Raw genomic sequence first — 8,207 nt, forward strand, 5'->3', positions numbered from 1 at the left:
AATGAAGAGGGCAGCTGAGAGATGCTCAGGACTGGTGCCATAATCTACCATACATGGTCTCTCCGAGTTGGGATGAGGGTAATGACCTGAATACTGGACACTGTACAGGATCCTGGATAGCTTATCTCAGCCCAAGGATGTCTGTTCATGAGCTATCCTCTCTCTAAAGAAGTTCAGCTTCCTTTTATCCCCCCTTTCTCAAGTGGCAGAAGTAGCTAATGAGTTTATGGCATCTTGGTCTTATGGCATGACCCCAGAGTGGAGAGCTTCCCCCAGCTGAGTTGACCCAATTTCCTTCCCTTTAACTAAAGCTTTTTCCTAAACCCCAGTCAATCAAGCCCCAAAGTTTACCCTTATTCTTCAGAACTGAGCTGCTTCTGTGCTTTGGGTGTGCTAGCCTTTCCCTATGTGTGAAAACCTTCCGTGACCCTGACAGTGAAGGGGGAAGCATGATGCCTAGAGTGTTGCAGCAAGAACGTAGACTCTATCTAGATACGTGTGACAGCTCGGAAAGGTAGATTTTTTTCCCCCCAGCACATTTGTGTGAATGTGCTGGAGAACAGAAGTCCTTATTAAGAATCCAGAAAGAAAATGCATTTTCCCATTTCATCTCTTCCTATCCCAAGGGGGAAGGAAAGAGAGAGGAGTCTTTTTTCCTCCCCTTTTTGCAAATGGCGACTGAGACATAGAAATGAGGAGTTGCCCAGGAAGTGGATCTGGGACTTGAACCTGGCTCCTCAGTTTCCCACCACAGGTTCTTGGACAGGGGGAGGACTCCCATGTGCTTGCTGGTTTATCCTTCCAGGTTGAAGGTAGCAGAAAATGATGGGGGGCCCAGCTAGGTGTCTATCCATCTGGTACACATCAGAATACTCAAGAGTGGGCAAAGGAGGGAAAAAGGGGTCCATTTTTTACAGAAACATAGTCATTATATGTTCATGTTTAGAAACAGAATGCTTATATTATAAACCCACTTAGCAAAAGCCCTAACAAAAGTTTGACTAATGAGGTATGGGTTAAAAAACACTGAAACCAGCTTGATCTCATCTCTTTGGTCCTGTGTCTCCACAGCTGGGGCAGCCGCCGCACCGCTCAGCCATCATCTCCCTGGGGCCCGGCCAGTCACAGAGTCAGAAGGACCTGCCGAGCAACCAACCATCCTTGGAGCTCGTACTGCCAAACTGTGGTCTCTGATGGCGTGCCTTCTGGTGACCTGGTAAACTGAGGCTGACCCTTCATTGACCACCAGGTCTTCCTAAGCACAGGCCGAGTGTCCTGCCAGGTCTCTGGCCGACAGAGACAACCCACAAAAAGCATGCATTTGAGGTAAGGAGTCAAAATACAAGGCTTGAAGTTGGATTGAACTGTGAGACATGTTTATAAAAGAGAAGAATTCTGTATATTGTTCATGTGGCGTTTGAATATTGAATATCTCCTAGGTACGAAGTCTCCTGCAAAGAGGGTTGAAAAGGAGGGGGGTGGTGGTGTAGCAGTCAGGATCAGCTAGACTGTCCTCAAGTGAGAGCAGTCCCGAAATGCCAGAGCTTTAACAGCACACAGGTTTATTTCTTGCTCAGGTAACACATCCAACAAGGGTGGCCGGGAGTTGTCTGTCCCACATAGGCGTTCAGGGGCCCCTGATGGAAGCTTTCTGGGGACATGTGACCAGTGAGAGTTCCAGGAAGGAAGAGAAGGATGGGTAAGCACACTGGCTTTTATCCCTTGGCCCAGAAGTGACAGCTGCCACTCCTGCTTATAATTTGTTGACCCAAACTAGTCATATGACCCTAAGGTCTTGCAAGGGAATTTGGAAAATAGAGGACACATGGAATATTTGATGGACACTAGCAACTTCTGTTGTAAGTGGGGAGAGTTATAGAATGTAGATACAGCCCCTACCCCCAATCCCTGAGCAGAACTGTGATAGGAAACAGACGGTACCCCGCAGCACCAGGAAGGTGTAGGTGAAAGGCTGACAAAATTTAAGGACTGGATAGCTTTTCAGGCTGAAACCAGGACAGGATTTTGGAGGACATGGCATTAGCATGGTGCCCCGGGGACTGATAGGTTTACTAGACTTCATGAACAATGGGTGTTTCTTGGAAAAGCGAAGCAGAGTCGGAGGAGTTTGCTGGAGGGCAGGATCTGTGATGAGGAAAAAGAATATTAATGACAATGTTAATAAGAAACACTTACTAGAGCCCCGAGTATAAGTCAGGCGCAATCCTAAGTGCTTCTCATACAACCACCCTTGCAATCATCTCGACAATCCTGGGCGGCAAGTGAGGCTCAGAGAAGGGAAGTAATTGGCCAAAGCCGCAGCGTGTATGGCAGAGGGGCTCAGCTGGGCTGTGTGGCTCCAGAGTGGGGACCGTGGACCCCTGGGTGGAGAAACAAGCCAGGGCCAGATTCCAGAGGGCAATGAACACAGGAGAATAGAGGCAGAAGTGGCAGTTGAAGGATTTCAAGTGGGGAGGTGATGTAATCAGGTTTTGATGAAATAAATCACAAACTTGTCCTGGGGCTCCCGTATAGGGCTTGGGGGGAAGAAGGTGGAAGGTTTGGCAGAGAAGGGACCCGAAGCTGAGTTCTGAGAGGTGAGGGGGCTGGGGTCCATTGGAGAGGCATGAAGGCCATTCCAGTCTTGGGGACAGCTGACCGGAGATGGGGGAGAAGGACAAACTGAAGGCTCCAGGTAGGTTTCCTGGGGCGGGGATCAATGGGGAGAGATTTTAAAGTCAGGCCAAGGAGTTCCCTTTAGTAGGAAGGAAGAGAGACTGACGGCTTTGAAGACACAGCGGCAGAATGTGTCAAGAGCAGCCTCTTTGCCCTTCGCTGTCCCCAGTCTGACTCCAGTCACAGGCCCCAACACACCTGGCATTTCAAAGCCTGGGGGCATTTTCAAAGTCAACCTGAAAGGCTCCTTGTCATTCTTCCAAAAGATCTCTGCACGACAAGAAATAAAATAATTGAAGTCAGGTTGTTGTTGTTGTTGTTTTTCCTTTTTCTTTCTTTCTTTCTTTCTTTTTTTTTTTTTTAATTTTTACAAGAGCCATTACAGAGGTGTGAAATATTAGACACTTACGCATCTGTGAATAAGATTGGAGGCAAAAACGTGTGAGTTCCCGTCTCAACTAATGAACCGGAATATGGTTTTAATTTTTGAACTGCAAAAATGTTCTGCCTTTTTTGATCGTCCCTGCAGAAGCCTCCGTATTTTAATAATTCAGTGAAGCCTAATTACTTTAATTAATCACCTTCTTTACAGAGATGTCAGTGGGCTTCCTTGTTTTCTTGTTACTGGAGGTACAATTGGGAGTTTTAAGAAATTTTAAAAATCATACGTGGAAGCACACAGGTTAACCCTTTTGTGAGGTCTGAGATGTGCGTCTTCTCCCCTCATAGTGCTCTCAAATGGTGGGGGAGGCTATCTCCCAGGCTCCTGTCTCTTTCGCCCTCCTCCCTGCCTGACCCGTTAACCAAACTAGCTCTGGTCATTCTGCGCCTTAAAAACTGCTGTCTGGAGACAGAAGTAAAATGCTATTTAGAGTGAGTCAATATTTTTGCATCTTTCTGAGTCATGATGAATACACTGGGAATGACAATAGCTTTTATTGTACAATCAATATAATTTGCTTCCCTTGCAGGAAAACATAATTAGCTATAGTTCACGCAGTGGCAATGAAAATATGCTCACATCTGAAGTTTGTTTGTGGGTGGAGAGAGTCCTTTCGGGACCAGAGTGGGGGCTGTCCCCTCTTGGCTCCCGACCGAGGCTGACTGGGTGTCACTAAGCAGGTCACTTAACTTTGGGGGCCTTGTTAGATCTCTGCACCAAGGAGGGACAGTGCTTTTATACAGAGTTAATAATACATAAGTTGCATATTTAGAGGTTGAAATTTAGAGTCTGGCCTTGAATACAATCCATATTGCTTCAATGACAGAACTGTAATATTAATTGTTCCATTGAACCCATCATTCTCTCTCTGTCTCTCTCTTTCTCTCTATTTTCCTCATGAAAAGCACAGCTTATGATTTTTATCCATTTCCACAATATATGTAAAAGAGCCCCTAATTGGTGCATATATTAAGATAGAGGGAGAGAAGTCCCCATGTAACTTCCCTTCGTCTTTCCCGGGACCAGTCTGTCCCCGTTAGCGGCCAGTCCCCAGTGTGGGCTGGCTGCCTGCGACATCATTACCATGCTCTCTCCACTCCCTGGCGCTAGTCTCTGGAGCCTCTGCTTAGTTCAGGCGGGGCAGCTTTGTAAGCAGTCTGAGGTTTTATGAGAACTCAGAACAAAGTGAGGTTTGAGTGGAGATCTTGTCTGAAGTACATCTCTCAGGATTCCTGGGAAAAGGCTGCAAGGAGGCCTCCCGTTCGGGGCTCAAGGTTGAATACTTTTATTCTGAAATGCTGACTGTCTGAAATCAGATTTACTCAACCCCGACTCTGGCTTTGAACTGAATTCAGCATGCACATGCTACCTGTCACCTGAAGAGTGCAATTAGGGTCTGCACTTGGAGTTGTGTTTTCTATCAGTGCTAAGGGGTGGACGTGAATGGAGCCTGGCATCTGTTTGGCTGAAAGAAAAAGAAAGAGTGGTTAAAAACAACAACTCCTTTTTTATCTCCTCCCATGTTCTATCCATGCCCCACCCTCTGTCCCCCCAAATCTTCAACAATCTCAGAAGTCACAGAAATCTCTAAGAAAGAAATTGATCATCAGATCAATTCTTGCCATAGATCCAATAAAGTCTTGTGGTCGAAAACCTCTCGGTCCTTCTGAGTCTCCTAAAATCTTCTACTGCAGTCAGAGATGTTAATTGGTTGAAACTGCCTGTGGTCTTAGGAAGTGCCCGGATTACAAGGAGAAATCCTTTTATGTTGCTGGATTCCAGCCACAGAATCTCTGAAGTAGGAATCTGGCAGAGGGTGAGTGAGCCCCCTTCAGGGTGTAAATAAACTGGCCAGGTCTATAACCCAATAAGAAGTCAATTTATTGCATGTGTGTTTCAAGTCACCCCTCCCAAACCCTGCACATTTATTAATGAAAAGGTGTGGGTTACAGCCGGAACCCAGACAATGGAACATACAAGGGAGGTGGATGATTGTCAAGTGTACACAGTCAGTGGAGGGAAAGAGGGGACCCTGCAGGGATCAAAGCTTCTCTTCCAGCCTAAGTTTGCAAGGAACTTTCTAGAATCAAGCAGCTGAGCATGACTGGCACACAAAACTGCTTAGTTTCCTAGCCCGGAGGTTGAGGCTCAAATGGCTTAAGTGGGTGAACGTTTTATAGCCCCAGTCTGGAAACCTGGGGGTGACATTCTTTGCCGCACTGAGCTCACACATGGTTGTTATCAGAACCCCCCAACAGGGGGTTCTGTTGGGCCGGGTCTTGCCATGACCTACTGAGATGCCAGGGCAGTGTGCTGGGAGGCTGCTCCTATGCCTTTGGCTGGGAACAGGCTGAGCCCCTGGTTTACGCACACAGAGCCGTTTCACTTACATTGCAAAAGGTTGTTTGGGGTTCACCTAATTGTGATCAGGGCTGGAGGAGGAATCAATGCCTCCCCCACCCTGCAGCTCGAACATAATTATGTTCCCGGAACGGTGTGTGGCAGCAGGGTGAGGGTGTGAAATATGCCCAGCCTCGTTTGCATACTGCTCCAGACTGCCGGTGACAGTGAGCTATTAGTGAAACCCAGGACAGTGTGAACAAAGCTGCCTGTTAATTGCTCATTCTTCAGCACTAGTCCATCGGACAACACTACCCACCTACAACTTAAAAAAAAATAGACCAAAAAAACTCCCATAAATTTACAGTACCCCTCTTTACTTGAACATAGCCAACACAATAATAGTCCAGCCAGAGTCTTTTTTTTTTTTTTTTTTTTTTTTTTGGGTGGCTCCCCCCTCCAACCCTCCATCCCCTTCATTCCCATTGGCTCCTGTGAAGTCCCAGAGAACCAATGGGATTCCTCTTCTCCATTCATGTCCTAGCAACAAGCCCTGTTCCAATCTTTCTCTGCCAAACTAACACCTGAAAAATTACATCATGAATAATGGCAAAAGCAGCAAGGGCCAGAGAAGGGCCTTTCTTTTTCTTTCTTTCTTTATTTTCTTTTTCTTTTCTTTCTTTCTTTCTTCTTCTTCTTCTTTTTTTTTTTCATCTGTCTGTTACAGAGTTCATTTAAGGTGTTTTAGTCTAGCTTCTTAAAGTGACAATGTCCTAGATTTGTGCCCATGTTTGTTCCCCCCCCCCCCCCCCAGCTCACAGGCTCCTATGTAAAATATAAAATGAACAGTAATTAAATATAGTGAGAGGACTTCGGGTGAAGTGAGGAGAAAACATTTCATTCGTTGTCATGCCTTGTAACAGTCCTCTTGCAGGGAAGCCCTTGGAGTGGAGAAATAGATTGTTCATATAGTATATTCTTTGGGAAATGACTAAAATATCCCAGACCGCAGAAGCTGCCCACCCACTCTCCCGTACCAAAATACAGCCCTTCCTGGTGACTTCTCTTGCTACAGTTAACTAGACCCAAGGCTCTTTCTATTGCGACTTTGGAATAAAGGGCTCATTCTGTTAAGGGAGTCTTGGAGCCAGGGAAGGAACTGCCTTATGAATCTGCAAAAGGTGTGGGGTTGTCGCGGTAAGGGGCTCGGGGTGGGAGTGCTGTGAGCACGTGTGTGTCTGTGCACGTGCGGGGCTATAAATGCAGACAGGCGGCTGGGAAAACGCAAGATCAACGAGATCCAGATGACCAGGGAGGAAGGAGGTTGGGAGAGAAATCAGGAGGGGGGAGGTGAGGCCATAGGGAATGGGGCGTGGAGGGGGGCAACGGAGGAGGGGGGCTGGGAAGGGGAAGGCCTCTGAGCTCGCAGCCTTGTTCTCTCCAAATGTGCAAGGGTTTCTAATGAAAATGTCCACCCTTCTAGGCATTTTTCAAGACCCAGACGTTGATTTGCCGCTTGCTTCCGGCTTCCCCCACCCCACCCAGTCTAGCGCAGACGGGGAGCGGAGAGACGCAGACACAAAGAGCTGCAGCCTTGCGCGTGGCCCCAGAGAGAAAGGGCGGTGGTTAGCACCTGCTCGCACCCACGTGCACCAAGCACAGCCAGCCCAGTACTGCACCCCCACCCCGCCACTCCCCCAGTCCTAGGCACTGAGGCCCACGCACTCTGGCATCCTGGGCTCCTGGAACGCATCTGCGGAGAGCCTGTGGCACAGGTGGGAAGGGACCCAGGGCTCTGGAGGCCGTCTTGGGTGCCTTGCTGGAGAAGCAGAAAATGGATATATTTGGTGTCTGGCTCCGGCGCGGAGTTTGCAGCTCCTCTCAGGCATTGCCTTGGCAGCAGAGTGGTTAGAGGTGCTGGCACACAGTCTGCCTCGGTTGGTACTTGTGAAACCGCATGACTATATAAGGCCAGGGAAGGAAAGAGCGCGCTGTGCCAACCTGAGAGATGGGCTGGCAAGGGAGGGGGGAGAACGGCAGGGGGCTGAGCTATACACGGTCCCCTCATCCAGCCCTCTACAAGTTGCAGGGATAATCACTCCTGCAGAAGTCCTGCGGCCAACTGTGGAATAATCGAGAAATAATAAAGGGGGGGGGTGTCAGGGGCAGCTGCAGGAATATATGCTCTTTCCCTGGAGTCCTGCTTGGCAGCTACCTCCTCCTCCTGCCTGAGAGTCAGCTGGATTCAGGGTGGGCCAGGAGGGAGACCTAGAGGTCCAAAGTCTGAAATGATTGGAGTATACCACATTCCATGGTGAAGACTATTTGGGTCCCCAAGCCCGAGGGACAGTTTTGGAGAAATCGATGACTTGGCAGACTGGGCCAGCAGAAAGGCAATAGGGGAAGGAGCACTGGAATGGGAGTCAGGTTTCTTGAGTTAGTTCTGGCTTTGGCAGGGTGATCTAGAGCAGAGCTTCCCCTCTCCTCCCCACTGCTGCTGTTGGAACATCAGATTGGATGATTCACTGGTGAAGTACTTAAAACGGCGTCTAGAATGTACAGTAAGTGCTCCGTCATAGACATTCTTATCGCCACCCTCCACTGGCCTTATGCACGGGTCTGGAAGCTTGAGTTAGAAGGGATGCAATCCCCAACTGCTCCCTCCTTCTGGTGCTCTCTACCTCTCCTTGGCTTCTAAGGTATAATATTTTTCTGCTTTTTTCCTACCTGTCAAGCCCTGCATGTCATT

General features: G+C 48.3%; 1 long non-coding RNA gene across 1 annotated transcript; it reads right to left on the reverse strand.

Annotated features, from left to right (window-relative positions):
* Positions 1-1,389: 1,389 nt before the first annotated feature.
* On the reverse strand, positions 1,390-7,353 carry LOC131837532 (uncharacterized). Its single transcript, XR_009356136.1, has 3 exons — positions 7,184-7,353; positions 2,875-2,946; positions 1,390-2,145 (listed from the first exon to the last, which is right to left on the reverse strand). It is a non-coding gene; the product is annotated as an uncharacterized LOC131837532 (long non-coding RNA).
* Between the last annotated feature and the right edge of the window lie 854 nt (positions 7,354-8,207).

Source organism: Mustela lutreola, chromosome 1 (assembly GCF_030435805.1).
Source record: "Mustela lutreola isolate mMusLut2 chromosome 1, mMusLut2.pri, whole genome shotgun sequence".
NCBI classification, from domain to species: domain Eukaryota; kingdom Metazoa; phylum Chordata; class Mammalia; order Carnivora; family Mustelidae; genus Mustela; species Mustela lutreola.